Raw genomic sequence first — 24,550 nt, 5'->3', positions numbered from 1 at the left:
GCCGTGCATATATTTCCTGTTAATACCTTAATTTGTCAGCGATTTCGGACCTCACGTTGCAACTGTACTATGTGAAAATATTACTATTTATGTACAAATATTGATATACTGTAAACTTTTGTCAGTACGCAATTCGATAAAGACTTCCGGCTCCTGGGGCTGGTGCGAATATTTCAATGACCCTATGTGACAAACCGTTGGTTTGTGACACGCCCTTACGCGTCCCTCGCTCCCTGTGCTCGCCCGATAACTATAGCCTAACCTAAAACCAATCCCTCTTGCTTTCGTTATCCGATAAGGAGGGGACTAACTTCAAATTTGCGAACGTGTCGGATCGGTTGTGAGGTTGGACTAGATTCTTACGAACGAGCGGAGCGAGCGAGCAACGATTACAATTTCCAAGCTATACATATACCTTATATTGCCTTGCATATATTTCCTGTTATTACCTCAATTTGTCAGCGATTTCGGACCTTACGTTGCACCGTACTATGTGGAAATATTACTATTTATGTACAAATATTGATATACTGTAAACTTTTGTCAGTAGGCAACGCGATAAAGACTTCCGACTCCTCGGGCTGGTGCGAATATTTCAATGTCCCTATGTGACAAACCGTTGGTTCGTGACACACCTTTATGCGTCCCTCGCTCGCTGCGCTCGCTCGATAACTATAGCCTAACCTAAAACCAATCCCTCTTGCGTTCGATATCCGATAAGGAGGCGACTAATTTCAAATTTGCGAACGTGTCGGATCGGTTGTGAGGTTGGACTAGATTCTTACGAGCGAGCGGAGCGAGCGAGCAACGAAAACAATTTCCAGGCTATACATATACCTTATGGTGCCGTTCATATATTTCCTGTTATTACCTTAATTTGTCAGCGATTTCGGACTTCACGTTGCAACTGTACTATGTGGAAATATTACTATTTATGTAAAACTATTGATAAACCGTAAACTTTTGTCAGTAGGCAACTCGATAAAGACTTCCTACTACTCGGGCAGGTGCGAATATTTCAATGTCCCTATGTGCCAAACCGATGATTTGTGACTCACCTTTATGCGTCCCTCGCTCGCTGCGCTCGATCGATAACTATAGCCTAACCTAAAACCAATCCCTCTTGTGTTCGTTATCCGATAAGGAGGCGACTAATTTCAAATTTGCGAACGTGTCGAAGCGGTTGTGAGGTTGCACTAGATTCTTACGAGCGAGGGGAGCGAGCGATCAACGATTACAATTTCCAAGCTATACATATACCTTATATTGCCTTGCATATATTTCCTGTTATTACCTCAATTTGTCAGCGATTTCGGACCTTACGTTGCACCGTACTATGTGGAAATATTACTATTTATGTACAAATATTGATATACTGTAAACTTTTGTCAGTACGCAATTCGATAAAGACTTCCGGCTCCTGGGGCTGGTGCGAATATTTCAATGACCCTATGTGACAAACCGTTGGTTTGTGACACACCCTTACGCGACCCTCGCTCCCTGTGCTCGCCCGATAACTATAGCCTAACCTAAAACCAATCCCTCTTGCGTTCGTTATCCGATAAGGAGGCGATTAATTTCAAATTTGCGAACGTGTCGGATCGGTTGTGAGGTTGGACTAGATTCTTACGAGCGAGCGGAGCGAGCGAGCAACGATTACAATTTCCAAGCTATACATATACCTTTTGGTGCCTTGCATATATTTCCTGTTAATACCTTAATTTGTCAGCGATTTCGGACCTTACGTTGCACCGTACTATGTGGAAATATTACTATTTATGTAAAACTATTGATAAACTGTAAACTTTTGTCAGTAGGCAACGCGATAAAGACTTCCGACTCCTCGGGCTGGTGCGAATATTTCAATGTCCCTATGTGACAAACCGTTGGTTCGTGACACACCCTTACGCGACCCTCGCTCCCTGTGCTCGCCCGATAACTATAGCCTAACCTAAAACCAATCCCTCTTGCGTTCGTTATCCGATAAGGAGGCGATTAATTTCAAATTTGCGAACGTGTCGGATCGGTTGTGAGGTTGGACTAGATTCTTACGAGCGAGCGGAGCGAGCGAGCAACGATTACAATTTCCAAGCTATACATATACCTTATATTGCCTTGCATATATTTCCTGTTATTACCTCAATTTGTCAGCGATTTCGGACCTTACGTTGCACCGTACTATGTGGAAAAATTACTATTTATGTAAAACTATTGATAAACTGTAACCTTTTGTCAGTAGGCAACGCGATAAAGACTTCCGGCTCCTGGGGCTGGTGCGAATATTTCAATGACCCTATGTGACAAACCGTTGGTTTGTGACACACCCTTACGCGACCCTCGCTCCCTGTGCTCGCCCGATAACTATAGCCTAACCTAAAACCAATCCCTCTTGCGTTCGTTATCCGATAAGGAGGCGATTAATTTCAAATTTGCGAACGTGTCGGATCGGTTGTGAGGTTGGACTAGATTCTTACGAGCGAGCGGAGCGAGCGAGCAACGATTACAATTTCCAAGCTATACATATACCTTTTGGTGCCGTGCATATATTTCCTGTTAATACCTTAATTTGTCAGCGATTTCGGACCTCACGTTGCAACTGTACTATGTGAAAATATTACTATTTATGTACAAATATTGATATACTGTAAACTTTTGTCAGTACGCAATTCGATAAAGACTTCCGGCTCCTGGGGCTGGTGCGAATATTTCAATGACCCTATGTGACAAACCGTTGGTTTGTGACACGCCCTTACGCGTCCCTCGCTCCCTGTGCTCGCCCGATAACTATAGCCTAACCTAAAACCAATCCCTCTTGCTTTCGTTATCCGATAAGGAGGGGACTAACTTCAAATTTGCGAACGTGTCGGATCGGTTGTGAGGTTGGACTAGATTCTTACGAACGAGCGGAGCGAGGGATCAACGATTACAATTTCCAAGCTATACATATACCTTATATTGCCTTGCATATATTTCCTGTTATTACCTCAATTTGTCAGCGATTTCGGACCTTACGTTGCACCGTACTATGTGGAAATATTACTATTTATGTAAAACTATTGATAAACTGTAAACTTTTGTCAGTAGGCAACGCGATAAAGACTTCCGACTCCTCGGGCTGGTGCGAATATTTCAATGTCCCTATGTGACAAACCGTTGGTTCGTGACTCACCTTTATGCGTCCCTCGCTCGCTGCGCTCGATCGATAACTATAGCCTAACCTAAAACCAATCCCTCTTGTGTTCGTTATCCGATAAGGAGGCGACTAATTTCAAATTTGCGAACGTGTCGAAGCGGTTGTGAGGTTGCACTAGATTCTTACGAGCGAGGGGAGCGAGCGATCAACGATTACAATTTCCAAGCTATACATATACCTTATATTGCCTTGCATATATTTCCTGTTATTACCTCAATTTGTCAGCGATTTCGGACCTTACGTTGCACCGTACTATGTGGAAATATTACTATTTATGTACAAATATTGATATACTGTAAACTTTTGTCAGTATGCATTTCGATACAGACTTCCGGCTCCTGGGGCTGGTGCGAATATTTCAATGACCCATATGTGTCAAACCGTTGGTTTTTGACACACCTTGACGCGACCCTCGCTCGCTGCGCTCGCTCGATAACTATAGCCTAACCTAAAACCAATCCCTCTTGCGTTCGTTATCCGATAAGGAGGCGATTAATTTCAAATTTGCGAACGTGTCGGATCGGTTGTGAGGTTGGACTAGATTCTTACGAGCGAGCGGAGCGAGCGAGCAACGATTACAATTTCCAAGCTATACATATACCTCTTGGTGCCGTGCATATATTTCCTGTTATTACCTTAATTTGTCAGCGATTTCGGACCTTACGTTGCACCGTACTATGTGGAAATATTACTATTTATGTAAAACCATTGATAAACTGTAAACTTTTGTCAGTAGGCAACGCGATAAAGACTTCCGACTCCTCGGGCTGGTGCGAATATTTCAATGTCCCTATGTGACAAACCGTTGGTTCGTGACACACCCTTACGCGTCCCTCGCTCCCTGTGCTCGCCCGATAACTATAGCCTAACCTAAAACCAATCCCTCTTGCGTTCGTTATCCGATAAGGAGGCGATTAATTTCAAATTTGCGAACGTGTCGGATCGGTTGTGAGGTTGGACTAGATTCTTACGAGCGAGCGGAGCGAGCGAGCAACGATTACAATTTCCAAGCTATACATATACCTTTTGGTGCCTTGCATATATTTCCTGTTAATACCTTAATTTGTCAGCGATTTCGGACCTTACGTTGCACCGTACTATGTGGAAATATTACTATTTATGTAAAACTATTGATAAACTGTAAACTTTTGTCAGTAGGCAACGCGATAAAGACTTCCGACTCCTCGGGCTGGTGCGAATATTTCAATGTCCATATGTGACAAACCGTTGGTTCGTGACACACCCTTACGCGACCCTCGCTCCCTGTGCTCGCCCGATAACTATAGCCTAACCTAAAACCAATCCCTCTTGCTTTCGTTATCCGATAAGGAGGAGACTAACTTCAAATTTGCGAACGTGTCGGATCGGTTGTGAGGTTGCACTAGATTCTTACGAGCGAGGGGAGCGAGCGATCAACGATTACAATTTCCAAGCTATACATATATCTTATATTGTCCTGCATATATTTCCTATTATTACCTCAATTTGTCAGCGATTTCGGACCTCACGTTGCATTGTACTGTGTGAAAATATTACTATTTATGTACAAATATTGATATACTGTAAACTTTTGTCAGTACGCAATTCGATAAAGACTTCCGGCTCCTGGGGCTGGTGCGAATATTTCAAGGACCCTATGTCACAAACCGTTGGTTTGTGACACACCCTTACGCGTCCCTCGCTCCCTGTGCTCGCCCGATAACTATAGCCTAACCTAAAACCAATCCCTCTTGCTTTCGTTATCGGATAAGGAGGCGACTAATTTCAAATTTGCGAACGTGTCGGATCGGTGGTGAGGTTGGGCTAGATTCTTACGAGCGAGCGGAGCGAGCGAGCAACGATTACAATTTCCAAGCTATACATATACCTTATATTGCCTTGCATATATTTCCTGTTATTACCTTAATTTGTCAGCGACTTCGGACCTCACGTTGCAACTGTACTATGTGGAAATATTACTATTTATGTAAAACTATTGATAAACTGTAAACTTTTGTCAGTAGGCAACTCGATAAAGACTTCCTACTCCTCGGGCAGGTGCGAATATTTCAATGTCCCTTTGTGCCAATCCGACGATTTGTGACACACCTTTATGCGTCCCTCGCTCGCTGCGCCCGATCGATAACTATAGCCTAACCTAAAACCAATCCCTCTTGTGTTCGTTATCCGATAAGGAGGCGACTAATTTCAAATTTGCGAACGTGTCGGATCGGTTGTGAGGTTGCACTAGATTCTTACGAGCGAGGGGAACGAGCGATCAACGATTACAATTTCCAAGCTATACATATACCTTATATTGCCTTGCATATATTTCCTGTTATTACCTCAATTTGTCAGCGATTTCGGACTTCACGTTGCAACTGTATTATGTGGAAATATTACTATTTATGTAAAACTATTGATAAACTGTAAACTTTTGTCAGTAGGCAACTCGATAAAGACTTCCTACTCCTCGGGCAGGTGCGAATATTTCAATGCCCCTATGTGCCAAACCGATGATTTGTGACTCACCTTTATGCGTCCCTCGCTCGCTGCGCTCGATCGATAACTATAGCCTAACCTAAAACCAATCCCTCTTGCTTTCGTTATCCGATAAGGAGGGGACTAACTTCAAATTTGCGAACGTGTCGGATCGGTTGTGAGGTTGGGCTAGATTCTTACGAGCGAGCGGAGCGAGCGAGCAACGATAACAATTTCCAAGCTATACATATATCTTATATTGTCCTGCATATATTTCCTATTATTACCTCAATTTGTCAGCGATTTCGGACCTCACGTTGCATTGTACTGTGTGAAAATATTACTATTTATGTACAAATATTGATATACTGTAAACTTTTGTCAGTACGCAATTCGATAAAGACTTCCGGCTCCTGGGGCTGGTGCGAATATTTCAACGACCCTATGTGACAAACCGTTGGTTTGTGACACACCCTTACGCGTCCCTCGCTCCCTGTGCTCGCCCGATAACTATAGCCTAACCTAAAACCAATCCCTCTTGCTTTCGTTATCCGATAAGGAGGGGACTAACTTCAAATTTGCGAACGTGTCGGATCGGTTGTGAGGTTGGACTAGATTCTTACGAGCGAGCGGAGCGAGCGAGCAACGATTACAATTTCCAAGCTATACATATACCTTATATTGCCTTGCATATATTTCCTGTTATTACCTCAATTTGTCAGCGATTTCGGACCTTACGTTGCACCGTACTATGTGGAAAAATTACTATTTATGTAAAACTATTGATAAACTGTAACCTTTTGTCAGTAGGCAACGCGATAAAGACTTCCGGCTCCTGGGGCTGGTGCGAATATTTCAATGACCCTATGTGACAAACCGTTGGTTTGTGACACACCCTTACGCGTCCCTCGCTCCCTGTGCTCGCCCGATAACTATAGCCTAACCTAAAACCAATCCCTCTTGCGTTCGTTATCCGATAAGGAGGCGATTAATTTCAAATTTGCGAACGTGTCGGATCGGTTGTGAGGTTGGACTAGATTCTTACGAGCGAGCGGAGCGAGCGAGCAACGATTACAATTTCCAAGCTATACATATACCTTTTGGTGCCGTGCATATATTTCCTGTTAATACCTTAATTTGTCAGCGATTTCGGACCTCACGTTGCAACTGTACTATGTGAAAATATTACTATTTATGTACAAATATTGATATACTGTAAACTTTTGTCAGTACGCAATTCGATAAAGACTTCCGGCTCCTGGGGCTGGTGCGAATATTTCAATGACCCTATGTGACAAACCGTTGGTTTGTGACACGCCCTTACGCGTCCCTCGCTCCCTGTGCTCGCCCGATAACTATAGCCTAACCTAAAACCAATCCCTCTTGCTTTCGTTATCCGATAAGGAGGGGACTAACTTCAAATTTGCGAACGTGTCGGATCGGTTGTGAGGTTGGACTAGATTCTTACGAACGAGCGGAGCGAGGGATCAACGATTACAATTTCCAAGCTATACATATACCTTATATTGCCTTGCATATATTTCCTGTTATTACCTCAATTTGTCAGCGATTTCGGACCTTACGTTGCACCGTACTATGTGGAAATATTACTATTTATGTAAAACTATTGATAAACTGTATACTTTTGTCAGTAGGCAATTCGTTAAAGACTTCCGGCTCCTCGGGCTGGTGCGAATATTTCAATGTCCCTATGTGACAAACCGTTGGTTCGTGACACACCTTTATGCGTCCCTCGCTCGCTGCGCTCGCTCGATAACTATAGCCTAACCTAAAACCAATCCCTCTTGCGTTCGATATCCGATAAGGAGGCGACTAATTTCAAATTTGCGAACGTGTCGAATCGGTTGTGAGGTTGCACTAGATTCTTACGAGCGAGGGGAGCGAGCGAGCAACGATTACAATTTCCAAGCTATACATATATCTTATATTGTCCTGCATATATTTCCTATTATTACCTCAATTAGTCAGCGATTCCGGACCTCACGTTGCATTGTACTGTGTGAAAATATTACTATTTATGTACAAATATTGATATACTGTAAACTTTTGTCAGTACGCAATTCGATAAAGACTTCCGGCTCCTGGGGCTGGTGCGAATATTTCAATGACCGTATGTGACAAACCGTTGGTTTGTGACACACCCTTACGCGTCCCTCGCTCCCTGTGCTCGCCCGATAACTATAGCCTAACCTAAAACCAATCCCTCTTGCTTTCGTTATCCGATAAGGAGGAGACTAACTTCAAATTTGCGAACGTGTCGGATCGGTTGTGAGGTTGCACTAGATTCTTACGAGCGAGGGGAGCGAGCGATCAACGATTACAATTTCCAAGCTATACATATATCTTATATTGTCCTGCATATATTTCCTATTATTACCTCAATTTGTCAGCGATTTCGGACCTCACGTTGCATTGTACTGTGTGAAAATATTACTATTTATGTACAAATATTGATATACTGTAAACTTTTGTCAGTACGCAATTCGATAAAGACTTCCGGCTCCTGGGGCTGGTGCGAATATTTCAAGGACCCTATGTGACAAACCGTTGGTTTGTGACACACCCTTACGCGTCCCTCGCTCCCTGTGCTCGCCCGATAACTATAGCCTAACCTAAAACCAATCCCTCTTGCTTTCGTTATCCGATAAGGAGGCGACTAATTTCAAATTTGCGAACGTGTCGGATCGGTGGTGAGGTTGGACTAGATTTTTACGAGCGAGCGGAGCGAGCGAGCAACGATTACAATTTCCCAGCTATACATATACCTTATATTGCCTTGCATATATTTCCTGTTATTACCTTAATTTGTCAGCGATTACGGACCTCACGTTGCACTGTACTATGTGGAAATATTACTATTTATGTAAAACTATTGATAAACTGTAAACTTTTGTCAGTAGGCAACTCGATAAAGACTTCCTACTCCTCGGGCAGGTGCGAATATTTCAATGTCCCTTTGTGCCAATCCGACGATTTGTGACACACCTTTATGCGTCCCTCGCTCGCTGCGCCCGATCGATAACTATAGCCTAACCTAAAACCAATCCCTCTTGTGTTCGTTATCCGATAAGGAGGCGACTAATTTCAAATTTGCGAACGTGTCGGATCGGTTGTGAGGTTGCACTAGATTCTTACGAGCGAGGGGAACGAGCGATCAACGATTACAATTTCCAAGCTATACATATACCTTATATTGCCTTGCATATATTTCCTGTTATTACCTCAATTTGTCAGCGATTTCGGACTTCACGTTGCAACTGTATTATGTGGAAATATTACTATTTATGTAAAACTATTGATAAACTGTAAACTTTTGTCAGTAGGCAACTCGATAAAGACTTCCTACTCCTCGGGAAGGTGCGAATATTTCAATGCCCCTATGTGCCAAACCGATGATTTGTGACTCACCTTTATGCGTCCCTCGCTCGCTGCGCTCGATCGATAACTATAGCCTAACCTAAAACCAATCCCTCTTGCTTTCGTTATCCGATAAGGAGGGGACTAACTTCAAATTTGCGAACGTGTCGGATCGGTTGTGAGGTTGGGCTAGATTCTTACGAGCGAGCGGAGCGAGCGAGCAACGATAACAATTTCCAAGCTATACATATATCTTATATTGTCCTGCATATATTTCCTATTATTACCTCAATTTGTCAGCGATTTCGGACCTCACGTTGCATTGTACTGTGTGAAAATATTACTATTTATGTACAAATATTGATATACTGTAAACTTTTGTCAGTAGGCAACGCGATAAAGACTTCCGACTCCTCGGGCTGGTGCGAATATTTCAATGTCCCTATGTGACAAACCGTTGGTTCGTGACACACCTTTATGCGTCCCTCGCTCGCTGCGCTCGCTCGATAACTATAGCCTAACCTAAAACCAATCCCTCTTGCGTTCGATATCCGATAAGGAGGCGACTAATTTCAAATTTGCGAACGTGTCGGATCGGTTGTGAGGTTGGACTAGATTCTTACGAGCGAGCGGAGCGAGCGAGCAACGATAACAATTTCCAGGCTATACATATACCTTATGGTGCCGTTCATATATTTCCTGTTATTACCTTAATTTGTCAGCGATTTCGGACTTCACGTTGCAACTGTACTATGTGGAAATATTACTATTTATGTAAAACTATTGATAAACCGTAAACTTTTGTCAGTAGGCAACTCGATAAAGACTTCCTACTACTCGGGCAGGTGCGAATATTTCAATGTCCCTATGTGCCAAACCGATGATTTGTGACTCACCTTTATGCGTCCCTCGCTCGCTGCGCTCGATCGATAACTATAGCCTAACCTAAAACCAATCCCTCTTGTGTTCGTTATCCGATAAGGAGGCGACTAATTTCAAATTTGCGAACGTGTCGAATCGGTTGTGAGGTTGCACTAGATTCTTACGAGCGAGGGGAGCGAGCGATCAACGATTACAATTTCCAAGCTATACATATACCTTATATTGCCTTGCATATATTTCCTGTTATTACCTCAATTTGTCAGCGATTTCGGACCTTACGTTGCACCGTACTATGTGGAAATATTACTATTTATGTACAAATATTGATATACTGTAAACTTTTGTCAGTACGCAATTCGATAAAGACTTCCGGCTCCTGGGGCTGGTGCGAATATTTCAATGACCCTATGTGACAAACCGTTGGTTTGTGACACACCCTTACGCGTCCCTCGCTCCCTGTGCTCGCCCGATAACTATAGCCTAACCTAAAACCAATCCCTCTTGCTTTCGTTATCCGATAAGGAGGGGAATAACTTCAAATTTGCGAACGTGTCGGATCGGTTGTGAGGTTGGACTAGATTCTTACGAGCGAGCGGAGCGAGCGAGCAACGATTACAATTTCCAAGCTATACATATACCTTATATTGCCTTGCATATATTTCCTGTTATTACCTCAATTTGTCAGCGATTTCGGACCTTACGTTGCACCGTACTATGTGGAAATATTACTATTTATGTAAAACTATTGATAAACTGTAAACTTTTGTCAGTAGGCAACGCGATAAAGGCTTCCGACTCCTCGGGCTGGTGCGAATATTTCAATGTCCCTAAGTGCCAAACCGTTGGTTTGTGACACACCTTTACGCGACCCTCGCTCGCTGCGCTCGCTTGAAAACTATAGCCTAACCTAAAACGAATACCTCATACGTTCGCCATTCGATAAGGAGGGTACTAATTTCAAATTTGCGAACGTGTCGGATCGGTTGGGAGGTTGGACTAGATTCTTACGAGCGAGCGGAGCGAGCGAGCAACGATTACAATTTCCAAGCTATACATATACCTTATATTGCCTTGCATATATTTCCTGTCATTACCTCAATTTGTCAGCGATTTCGGACCTCACGTTGCACTGTACTGTGTGAAATTATTACTCTTTATGTACAAATATTGATATACTGTAAACTTTTGTCTGTAGGCAATTCGATAAAGACTTCCGGCTCCTGGGGCTGGTGCGAATATTTCAATGACCCTATGTGACAAACCGTTGGTTTGTGACACACCCTTACGCGACCCTCGCTCCCTGTGCTCGCCCGATAACTATAGCCTAACCTAAAACCAATCCCTCTTGCGTTCGTTATCCGATAAGGAGGCGATTAATTTCAAATTTGCGAACGTGTCGGATCGGTTGTGAGGTTGGACTAGATTCTTACGAGCGAGCGGAGCGAGCGAGCAACGATTACAATTTCCAAGCTATACATATACCTTTTGGTGCCGTGCATATATTTCCTGTTATTACCTTAATTTGTCAGCGATTTCGGACCTTACGTTGCACCGTACTATGTGGAAATATTACTATTTATGTAAAACTATTGATAAACTGTAAACTTTTGTCAGTAGGCAACGCGATAAAGACTTCCGACTCCTCGGGCTGGTGCGAATATTTCAATGTCCCTATGTGACAAACCGTTGGTTCGTGACACACCCTTACGCGACCCTCGCTCCCTGTGCTCGCCCGATAACTATAGCCTAACCTAAAACCAATCCCTCTTGCGTTCGTTATCCGATAAGGAGGCGATTAATTTCAAATTTGCGAACGTGTCGGATCGGTTGTGAGGTTGGACTAGATTCTTACGAGCGAGCGGAGCGAGCGAGCAACGATTACAATTTCCAAGCTATACATATACCTTTTGGTGCCGTGCATATATTTCCTGTTAATACCTTAATTTGTCAGCGATTTCGGACCTCACGTTGCAACTGTACTATGTGAAAATATTACTATTTATGTACAAATATTGATATACTGTAAACTTTTGTCAGTACGCAATTCGATAAAGACTTCCGGCTCCTGGGGCTGGTGCGAATATTTCAATGACCCTATGTGACAAACCGTTGGTTTGTGACACGCCCTTACGCGTCCCTCGCTCCCTGTGCTCGCCCGATAACTATAGCCTAACATAAAACCAATCCCTCTTGCTTTCGTTATCCGATAAGGAGGGGACTAACTTCAAATTTGCGAACGTGTCGGATCGGTTGTGAGGTTGGACTAGATTCTTACGAACGAGCGGAGCGAGCGAGCAACGATTACAATTTCCAAGCTATACATATACCTTATATTGCCTTGCATATATTTCCTGTTATTACCTCAATTTGTCAGCGATTTCGGACCTTACGTTGCACCGTACTATGTGGAAATATTACTATTTATGTAAAACTATTGATAAACTGTAAACTTTTGTCAGTAGGCAACGCGATAAAGACTTCCGACTCCTCGGGCTGGTGCGAATATTTCAATGTCCCTATGTGACAAACCGTTGGTTCGTGACACACCTTTATGCGTCCCTCGCTCGCTGCGCTCGCTCGATAACTATAGCCTAACCTAAAACCAATCCCTCTTGCTTTCGTTATCCGATAAGGAGGCGACTAATTTCAAATTTGCGAACGTGTCGGATCGGTGGTGAGGTTGGGCTAGATTCTTACGAGCGAGCGGAGCGAGCGAGCAACGATTACAATTTCCAAGCTATACATATATCTTATATTGTCCTGCTTATATTTCCTATTATTACCTCAATTAGTCAGCGATTCCGGACCTCACGTTGCATTGTACTGTGTGAAAATATTACTATTTATGTACAAATATTGATATACTGTAAACTTTTGTCAGTACGCAATTCGATAAAGACTTCCGGCTCCTGGGGCTGGTGCGAATATTTCAATGACCGTATGTGACAAACCGTTGGTTTGTGACACACCCTTACGCGTCCCTCGCTCCCTGTGCTCGCCCGATAACTATAGCCTAACCTAAAACCAATCCCTCTTGCTTTCGTTATCCGATAAGGAGGAGACTAACTTCAAATTTGCGAACGTGTCGGATCGGTTGTGAGGTTGCACTAGATTCTTACGAGCGAGGGGAGCGAGCGATCAACGATTACAATTTCCAAGCTATACATATATCTTATATTGTCCTGCATATATTTCCTATTATTACCTCAATTTGTCAGCGATTTCGGACCTCACGTTGCATTGTACTGTGTGAAAATATTACTATTTATGTACAAATATTGATATACTGTAAACTTTTGTCAGTACGCAATTCGATAAAGACTTCCGGCTCCTGGGGCTGGTGCGAATATTTCAAGGACCCTATGTGACAAACCGTTGGTTTGTGACACACCCTTACGCGTCCCTCGCTCCCTGTGCTCGCCCGATAACTATAGCCTAACCTAAAACCAATCCCTCTTGCTTTCGTTATCCGATAAGGAGGCGACTAATTTCAAATTTGCGAACGTGTCGGATCGGTGGTGAGGTTGGGCTAGATTCTTACGAGCGAGCGGAGCGAGCGAGCAACGATTACAATTTCCAAGCTATACATATACCTTATATTGCCTTGCATATATTTCCTGTTATTACCTTAATTTGTCAGCGATTTCGGACCTCACGTTGCAACTGTACTATGTGGAAATATTACTATTTATGTAAAACTATTGATAAACTGTAAACTTTTGTCAGTAGGCAACTCGATAAAGACTTCCTACTCCTCGGGCAGGTGCGAATATTTCAATGTCCCTTTGTGCCAATCCGACGATTTGTGACACACCTTTATGCGTCCCTCGCTCGCTGCGCCCGATCGATAACTATAGCCTAACCTAAAACCAATCCCTCTTGTGTTCGTTATCCGATAAGGAGGCGACTAATTTCAAATTTGCGAACGTGTCGGATCGGTTGTGAGGTTGCACTAGATTCTTACGAGCGAGGGGAACGAGCGATCAACGATTACAATTTCCAAGCTATACATATACCTTATATTGCCTTGCATATATTTCCTGTTATTACCTCAATTTGTCAGCGATTTCGGACTTCACGTTGCAACTGTATTATGTGGAAATATTACTATTTATGTAAAACTATTGATAAACTGTAAACTTTTGTCAGTAGGCAACTCGATAAAGACTTCCTACTCCTCGGGCAGGTGCGAATATTTCAATGCCCCTATGTGCCAAACCGATGATTTGTGACTCACCTTTATGCGTCCCTCGCTCGCTGCGCTCGATCGATAACTATAGCCTAACCTAAAACCAATCCCTCTTGCTTTCGTTATCCGATAAGGAGGGGACTAACTTCAAATTTGCGAACGTGTCGGATCGGTTGTGAGGTTGGGCTAGATTCTTACGAGCGAGCGGAGCGAGCGAGCAACGATAACAATTTCCAAGCTATACATATATCTTATATTGTCCTGCATATATTTCCTATTATTACCTCAATTTGTCAGCGATTTCGGACCTCACGTTGCATTGTACTGTGTGAAAATATTACTATTTATGTACAAATATTGATATACTGTAAACTTTTGTCAGTACGCAATTCGATAAAGACTTCCGGCTCCTGGGGCTGGTGCGAATATTTCAATGACCCTATGTGACAAACCGTTGGTTTGTGACACACCCTTACGCGTCCCTCGCTCCCTGTGCTCGCCCGATAACTATAGCCTAACCTAAAACCAATCCCTCTTGCTTTCGTTATCCGATAAGGAGGGGACTAACTTCAAATTTGCGAACGTGTCGGATCGGTTGTGAGGTTGGACTAGATTCTTACGAGCGAGCGGAGCGAGCGAGCAACGATTACAATTTCCAAGCTATACATATACCTTATATTGCCTTGCATATATTTCCTGTTATTACCTCAATTTGTCAGCGATTTCGGACCTTACGTTGCACCGTACTATGTGGAAATATTACTATTTATGTAAAACTATTGATAAACTGTAAACTTTTGTCAGTAGGCAACGCGATAAAGGCTTCCGACTCCTCGGGCTGGTGCGAATATTTCAATGTCCCTAAGTGCCAAACCGTTGGTTTGTGACACACCTTTACGCGACCCTCGCTCGCTGCGCTCGCTTGAAAACTATAGCCTAACCTAAAACGAATACCTCATACGTTCGCCATTCGATAAGGAGGGTACTAATTTCAAATTTGCGAACGTGTCGGACCGGTTGGGAGGTTGGACTAGATTCTTACGAGCGAGCGGAGCGAGCGAGCAACGATTACAATTTCCAAGCTATACATATACCTTATATTGCCTTGCATATATTTCCTGTCATTACCTCAATTTGTCAGCGATTTCGGACCTCACGTTGCACTGTACTGTGTGAAATTATTACTCTTTATGTACAAATATTGATATACTGTAAACTTTTGTCTGTAGGCAATTCGATAAAGACTTCCGGCTCCTGGGGCTGGTGCGAATATTTCAATGACCCTATGTGACAAACCGTTGGTTTGTGACACACCCTTACGCGACCCTCGCTCCCTGTGCTCGCCCGATAACTATAGCCTAACCTAAAACCAATCCCTCTTGCGTTCGTTATCCGATAAGGAGGCGATTAATTTCAAATTTGCGAACGTGTCGGATCGGTTGTGAGGTTGGACTAGATTCTTACGAGCGAGCGGAGCGAGCGAGCAACGATTACAATTTCCAAGCTATACATATACCTTTTGGTGCCGTGCATATATTTCCTGTTATTACCTCAATTTGTCAGCGATTTCGGACCTTACGTTGCACCGTACTATGTGGAAATATTACTATTTATGTAAAACTATTGATAAACTGTAAACTTTTGTCAGTAGGCAACGCGATAAAGACTTCCGACTCCTCGGGCTGGTGCGAATATTTCAATGTCCCTATGTGACAAACCGTTGGTTCGTGACACACCTTTATGCGTCCCTCGCTCGCTGCGCTCGCTCGATAACTATAGCCTAACCTAAAACCAATCCCTCTTGCTTTCGTTATCCGATAAGGAGGCGATTAATTTCAAATTTGCGAACGTGTCGGATCGGTTGTGAGGTTGGACTAGATTCTTACGAGCGAGCGGAGCGAGCGAGCAACGATTACAATTTCCAAGCTATACATATACCTTTTGGTGCCGTGCATATATTTCCTGTTAATACCTCAATTTGTCAGCGATTTCGGACCTCACGTTGCATTGTACTGTGTGAAAATATTACTATTTATGTACAAATATTGATATACTGTAAACTTTTGTCAGTACGCAATTCGATAAAGACTTCCGGCTCCTGGGGCTGGTGCGAATATTTCAAGGACCCTATGTGACAAACCGTTGGTTTGTGACACACCCTTACGCGTCCCTCGCTCCCTGTGCTCGCCCGATAACTATAGCCTAACCTAAAACCAATCCCTCTTGCTTTCGTTATCCGATAAGGAGGCGACTAATTTCAAATTTGCGAACGTGTCGGATCGGTGGTGAGGTTGGGCTAGATTCTTACGAGCGAGCGGAGCGAGCGAGCAACGATTACAATTTCCAAGCTATACATATACCTTATATTGCCTTGCATATATTTCCTGTTATTACCTTAATTTGTCAGCGATTTCGGACCTCACGTTGCAACTGTACTATGTGGAAATATTACTATTTATGTAAAACTATTGATAAACTGTAAACTTTTGTCAGTAGGCAACTCGATAAAGACTTCCTACTCCTCGGGCAGGTGCGAATATTTCAATGTCCCTTTGTGCCAATCCGACGATTTGTGACACACCTTTATGCGTCCCTCGCTCGCTGCGCCCGATCGATAACTATAGCCTAACCTAAAACCAATCCCTCTTGTGTTCGTTATCCGATAAGGAGGCGACTAATTTCAAATTTGCGAACGTGTCGGATCGGTTGTGAGGTTGCACTAGATTCTTACGAGCGAGGGGAACGAGCGATCAACGATTACAATTTCCAAGCTATACATATACCTTATATTGCCTTGCATATATTTCCTGTTATTACCTCAATTTGTCAGCGATTTCGGACTTCACGTTGCAACTGTATTATGTGGAAATATTACTATTTATGTAAAACTATTGATAAACTGTAAACTTTTGTCAGTACGCAATTCGATAAAGACTTCCGGCTCCTGGGGCTGGTGCGAATATTTCAATGACCCTATGTGACAAACCGTTGGTTTGTGACACACCCTTACGCGTCCCTCGCTCCCTGTGCTCGCCCGATAACTATAGCCTAACCTAAAACCAATCCCTCTTGCTTTCGTTATCCGATAAGGAGGGGACTAACTTCAAATTTGCGAACGTGTCGGATCGGTTGTGAGGTTGCACTAGATTCTTACGAGCGAGCGGAGCGAGCGAGCAACGATTACAATTTCCAAGCTATACATATACCTTATATTGCCTTGCATATATTTCCTGTTATTACCTCAATTTGTCAGCGATTTCGGACCTTACGTTGCACCGTACTATGTAGAAATATTACTATTTATGTAAAACTATTGATAAACTGTATACTTTTGTCAGTAGGCAACGCGATAAAGACTTCCGACTCCTCGGGCTGGTGCGAATATTTCAATGTCCCTAAGTGCTAAACCTTTGGTTTGTGACACACCTTTACGCGACCCTCGCTCGCTGCGGTCGCTTGAAAACTATAGCCTAACCTAAAACCATTATCTCTTACGTTCGCCATTCGATATGGAGGGGACTAATTTCAAATTTGCGAATGTGTCGGATCGATTGGGAGGTTGGACTAGATTCTTACGAGCGAGCGGAGCGAGCGAGCAACGATTACAATTTCCAAGCTATACATATACCTTATATTGCCTTGCATATATTTCCTGTCATTACCTCAATTTGTCAGCGATTTCGGACCTCACGTTGCACTGTACTGTGTGAAATTATTACTCTTTATGTACAAATATTGATATACTGTAAACTTTTGTCTGTAGGCAATTCGATAAAGACTTCCGGCTCCTGGGGCTGGTGCGAATATTTCAATGACCCTATGTGACAAACCGTTGGTTTGTGACACACCCTTACGCGACCCTCGCTCCCTGTGCTCGCCCGATAACTATAGCCTAACCTAAAACCAATCCCTCTTGCGTTCGTTATCCGATAAGGAGGCGATTAATTTCAAATTTGCGAACGTGTCGGATCGGTTGTGAGGTTGGACTAGATTCTTACGAGCGAGCGGAGCGAGCGAGCAACGATTACAATTTCCAAGCTATACATATACCTTTTGGTGCCGTGCATATATTTCCTGTTAATACCTTAATTTGTCAGCGATTTCGGACCTCACGTTGCAACTGTACTATGTGAAAATATTACTATTTATGTACAAATATTGATATACTGTAAACTTTTGTCAGTACGCAATTCGATAAAGACTTCCGGCTCCTGGGGCTGGTGCGAATATTTCAATGACCCTATGTGACAAACCGTTGGTTTGTGACACGCCCTTACGCGTCCCTCGCTCCCTGTGCTCGCCCGATAACTATAGCCTAACCTAAAACCAATCCCTCTTGCTTTCGTTATCCGATAAGGAGGGGACTAACTTCAAATTTGCGAACGTGTCGGATCGGTTGTGAGGTTGGACTAGATTCTTACGAACGAGCGGAGCGAGCGAGCAACGATTACAATTTCCAAGCTATACATATACCTTATATTGCCTTGCATATATTTCCTGTTATTACCTCAATTTGTCAGCGATTTCGGACCTTACGTTGCACCGTACTATGTGGAAATATTACTATTTATGTAAAGCTATTGATAAACTGCAAACTTTTGTCAGTAGGCAACGCGATAAAGACTTCCGACTCCTCGGGCTGGTGCGAATATTTCAATGTCCCTATGTGACAAACCGTTGGTTCGTGACACACCTTTATGCGTCCCTCGCTCGCTGCGCTCGCTCGATAACTATAGCCTAACCTAAAACCAATCCCTCTTGCGTTCGATATCCGATAAGGAGGCGACTAATTTCAAATTTGCGAACGTGTCGAATCGGTTGTGAGGTTGCACTAGATTCTTACGAGCGAGGGGAGCGAGCGAGCAACGATTACAATTTCCAAGCTATACATATATCTTATATTGTCCTGCATATATTTCCTATTATTACCTCAATTTGTCAGCGATTCCGGACCTCACGTTGCATTGTACTGTGTGAAAATATTACTATTTATGTACAAATATTGATATACTGTAAACTTTTGTCAGTACGCAATTCGATAAAGACTTCCGGCTCCTGGGGCTGGTGCGAATATTTCAATGACCGTATGTGACAAACCGTTGGTTTGTGACACACCCTTACGCGTCCCTCGCTCCCTGTGCTCGCCCGATAACTATAGCCTAACCTAAAACCAATCCCTCTTGCTTTCGTTATCCGATAAGGAGGAGACTAACTTCAAATTTGCGAACGTGTCGGATCGGTTGTGAGGTTGCACTAGATTCTTACGAGCGAGGGGAGCGAGCGATCAACGATTACAATTTCCAAGCTATACATATATCTTATATTGTCCTGCATATATTTCCTATTATTACCTCAATTTGTCAGCGATTTCGGACCTCACGTTGCATTGTACTGTGTGAAAATATTACTATTTATGTACAAATATTGATATACTGTAAACTTTTGTCAGTACGCAATTCGATAAAGACTTCCGGCTCCTGGGGCTGGTGCGAATATTTCAAGGACCCTATGTGACAAACCGTTGGTTTGTAACACACCCTTGCGCGTCCCTCGCTCCCTGTGCTCGCCCGATAACTATAGCCTAACCTAAAACCAATCCCTCTTGCTTTCGTTATCCGATAAGGAGGCGACTAATTTCAAATTTGCGAACGTGTCGGATCGGTTGTGAGGTTGCACTAGATTCTTACGAGCGAGGGGAACGAGCGATCAACGATTACAATTTCCAAGCTATACATATACCTTATATTGCCTTGCATATATTTCCTGTTATTACCTCAATTTGTCAGCGATTTCGGACTTCACGTTGCAACTGTATTATGTGGAAATATTACTATTTATGTAAAACTATTGATAAACTGTAAACTTTTGTCAGTAGGCAACTCGATAAAGACTTCCTACTCCTCGGGCAGGTGCGAATATTTCAATGCCCCTATGTGCCAAACCGATGATTTGTGACTCACCTTTATGCGTCCCTCGCTCGCTGCGCTCGATCGATAACTATAGCCTAACCTAAAACCAATCCCTCTTGCTTTCGTTATCCGATAAGGAGGGGACTAACTTCAAATTTGCGAACGTGTCGGATCGGTTGTGAGGTTGGGCTAGATTCTTACGAGCGAGCGGAGCGAGCGAGCAACGATAACAATTTCCAAGCTATACATATATCTTATATTGTCCTGCATATATTTCCTATTATTACCTCAATTTGTCAGCGATTTCGGACCTCACGTTGCATTGTACTGTGTGAAAATATTACTATTTATGTACAAATATTGATATACTGTAAACTTTTGTCAGTACGCAATTCGATAAAGACTTCCGGCTCCTGGGGCTGGTGCGAATATTTCAATGACCCTATGTGACAAACCGTTGGTTTGTGACACACCCTTACGCGTCCCTCGCTCCCTGTGCTCGCCCGATAACTATAGCCTAACCTAAAACCAATCCCTCTTGCTTTCGTTATCCGATAAGGAGGGGACTAACTTCAAATTTGCGAACGTGTCGGATCGGTTGTGAGGTTGGACTAGATTCTTACGAGCGAGCGGAGCGAGCGAGCAACGATTACAATTTCCAAGCTATACATATACCTTATATTGCCTTGCATATATTTCCTGTTATTACCTCAATTTGTCAGCGATTTCGGACCTTACGTTGCACCGTACTATGTGGAAAAATTACTATTTATGTAAAACTATTGATAAACTGTAACCTTTTGTCAGTAGGCAACGCGATAAAGACTTCGGGCTCCTGGGGCTGGTGCGAATATTTCAATGACCCTATGTGACAAACCGTTGGTTTGTGACACACCTTTATGCGTCCCTCGCTCCCTGTGCTCGCCCGATAACTATAGCCTAACCTAAAACCAATCCCTCTTGCTTTCGTTATCCGATAAGGAGGCGACTAATTTCAAATTTGCGAACGTGTCGGATCGGTTGTGAGGTTGCACTAGATTCTTACGAGCGAGGGGAACGAGCGATCAACGATTACAATTTCCAAGCTATACATATACCTTATATTGCCTTGCATATATTTCCTGTTATTACCTCAATTTGTCAGCGATTTCGGACTTCACGTTGCAACTGTATTATGTGGAAATATTACTATTTATGTAAAACTATTGATAAACTGTAAACTTTTGTCAGTAGGCAACTCGATAAAGACTTCCTACTCCTCGGGCAGGTGCGAATATTTCAATGCCCCTATGTGCCAAACCGATGATTTGTGACTCACCTTTATGCGTCCCTCGCTCGCTGCGCTCGATCGATAACTATAGCCTAACCTAAAACCAATCCCTCTTGCTTTCGTTATCCGATAAGGAGGGGACTAACTTCAAATTTGCGAACGTGTCGGATCGGTTGTGAGGTTGGGCTAGATTCTTACGAGCGAGCGGAGCGAGCGAGCAACGATAACAATTTCCAAGCTATACATATATCTTATATTGTCCTGCATATATTTCCTATTATTACCTCAATTTGTCAGCGATTTCGGACCTCACGTTGCATTGTACTGTGTGAAAATATTACTATTTATGTACAAATATTGATATACTGTAAACTTTTGTCAGTACGCAATTCGATAAAGACTTCCGGCTCCTGGGGCTGGTGCGAATATTTCAATGACCCTATGTGACAAACCGTTGGTTTGTGACACACCCTTACGCGTCCCTCGCTCCCTGTGCTCGCCCGATAACTATAGCCTAACCTAAAACCAATCCCTCTTGCGTTTGTTATCCGATAAGGAGGGGACTAACTTCAAATTTGCGAACGTGTCGGATCGGTTGTGAGGTTGGACTAGATTCTTACGAGCGAGCGGAGCGAGCGAGCAACGATTACAATTTCCAAGCTATACATATACCTTATATTGCCTTGCATATATTTCCTGTTATTACCTCAATTTGTCAGCGATTTCGGACCTTACGTTGCACCGTACTATGTGGAAAAATTACTATTTATGTAAAACTATTGATAAACTGTAACCTTTTGTCAGTAGGCAACGCGATAAAGACTTCGGGCTCCTGGGGCTGGTGCGAATATTTCAATGACCCTATGTGACAAACCGTTGGTTTGTGACACACCTTTATGCGTCCCTCGCTCGCTGCGCCCGATCGATAACTATAGCCTAACCTAAAACCAATCCTTCTTGCGTTCGTTATCCGATAAGGAGGCGACTAATTTCAAATTTGCGAACGTGTCGGATCGGTTGAGAGATTGGACTAGATTCTTACGAGCGAGCGGAGCGAGCGAGCAACGATTACAATATCCAAGCTATACATATACCTTATGGTGCCTTGCATATATTTCCTGTTATTACCTTAATTTGTCAGCGATTTCGGACCTCACGTTGCAACTGTACTATGTGGAAATATAACTATTTATGTAAAACTATTGATAAACTGTAAACATTTGTCAGTAGGCAACTCGATAAAGACTTCCTACTCCTCGGGCAGGTGCGAATATTTCAATGTCCCTATGTGCCAAACCAATGATTTGTGACACACATTTATGCGTCCCCCGCTCGCTGCGCACGATCGATAACTATAGCCTAACCTAAAACCAATCCCTCTTGCTTTCGTTATCCGATAAGGAGGGGACTAACTTCAAATTTGCGAACGTGTCGGATCGGTTGTGAGGTTGGACTAGATTCTTACGAACGAGCGGAGCGAGCGAGCAACGATTACAATTTCCAAGCTATACATATACCTTATATTGCCTTGCATATATTTCCTGTTATTACCTCAATTTGTCAGCGATTTCGGACCTTACGTTGCACCGTACTATGTGGAAATATTACTATTTATGTAAAACTATTGATAAACTGTAAACTTTTGTCAGTAGGCAACGCGATAAAGACTTCCGACTCCTCGGGCTGGTGCGAATATTTCAATGTCCCTATGTGACAAACCGTTGGTTCGTGACACACCTTTATGCGTCCCTCGCTCGCTGCGCTCGCTCGATAACTATAGCCTAACCTAAAACCAATCCCTCTTGCGTTTGTTATCCGATAAGGAGGCGACTAATTTCAAATTTGCGAACGTGTCGAATCGGTTGTGAGGTTGCACTAGATTCTTACGAGCGAGGGGAGCGAGCGAGCAACGATTACAATTTCCAAGCTATACATATATCTTATATTGTCCTGCATATATTTCCTATTATTACCTCAATTTGTCAGCGATTTCGGACCTCACGTTGCATTGTACTGTGTGAAAATATTACTATTTATGTACAAATATTGATATACTGTAAACTTTTGTCAGTACGCAATTCGATAAAGACTTCCGGCTCCTGGGGCTGGTGCGAATATTTCAAGGACCCTATGTGACAAACCGTTGGTTTGTGACACACCCTTGCGCGTCCCTCGCTCCCTGTGCTCGCCCGATAACTATAGCCTAACCTAAAACCAATCCCTCTTGCTTTCGTTATCCGATAAGGAGGCGACTAATTTCAAATTTGCGAACGTGTCGGATCGGTGGTGAGGTTGGGCTAGATTCTTACGAGCGAGCGGAGCGAGCGAGCAACGATTACAATTTCCAAGCTATACATATACCTTATATTGCCTTGCATATATTTCCTGTTATTACCTTAATTTGTCAGCGATTTCGGACCTCACGTTGCAACTGTACTATGTGGAAATATTACTATTTATGTAAAACTATTGATAAACTGTAAACTTTTGTCAGTAGGCAACTCGATAAAGACTTCCTACTCCTCGGGCAGGTGCGAATATTTCAATGTCCCTTTGTGCCAATCCGATGATTTGTGACACACCTTTATGCGTCCCTCGCTCGCTGCGCCCGATCGATAACTATAGCCTAACCTAAAACCAATCCCTCTTGTGTTCGTTATCCGATAAGGAGGCGACTAATTTCAAATTTGCGAACGTGTCGGATCGGTTGTGAGGTTGCACTAGATTCTTACGAGCGAGGGGAACGAGCGATCAACGATTACAATTTCCAAGCTATACATATACCTTATATTGCCTTGCATATATTTCCTGTTATTACCTCAATTTGTCAGCGATTTCGGACTTCACGTTGCAACTGTATTATGTGGAAATATTACTATTTATGTAAAACTATTGATAAACTGTAAACTTTTGTCAGTAGGCAACTCGATAAAGACTTCCTACTCCTCGGGCAGGTGCGAATATTTCAATGCCCCTATGTGCCAAACCGATGATTTGTGACTCACCTTTATGCGTCCCTCGCTCGCTGCGCTCGATCGATAACTATAGCCTAACCTAAAACCAATCCCTCTTGCTTTCGTTATCCGATAAGGAGGGGACTAACTTCAAATTTGCGAACGTGTCGGATCGGTTGTGAGGTTGGGCTAGATTCTTACGAGCGAGCGGAGCGAGCGAGCAACGATAACAATTTCCAAGCTATACATATATCTTATATTGTCCTGCATATATTTCCTATTATTACCTCAATTTGTCAGCGATTTCGGACCTCA

Source organism: Bombus terrestris, unplaced genomic scaffold (assembly GCF_910591885.1).
Source record: "Bombus terrestris unplaced genomic scaffold, iyBomTerr1.2, whole genome shotgun sequence".
In the NCBI taxonomy this organism is placed as follows: Eukaryota; Metazoa; Arthropoda; class Insecta; order Hymenoptera; family Apidae; genus Bombus; species Bombus terrestris.
Note: the sequence above shows the minus strand (reverse complement) of the source record.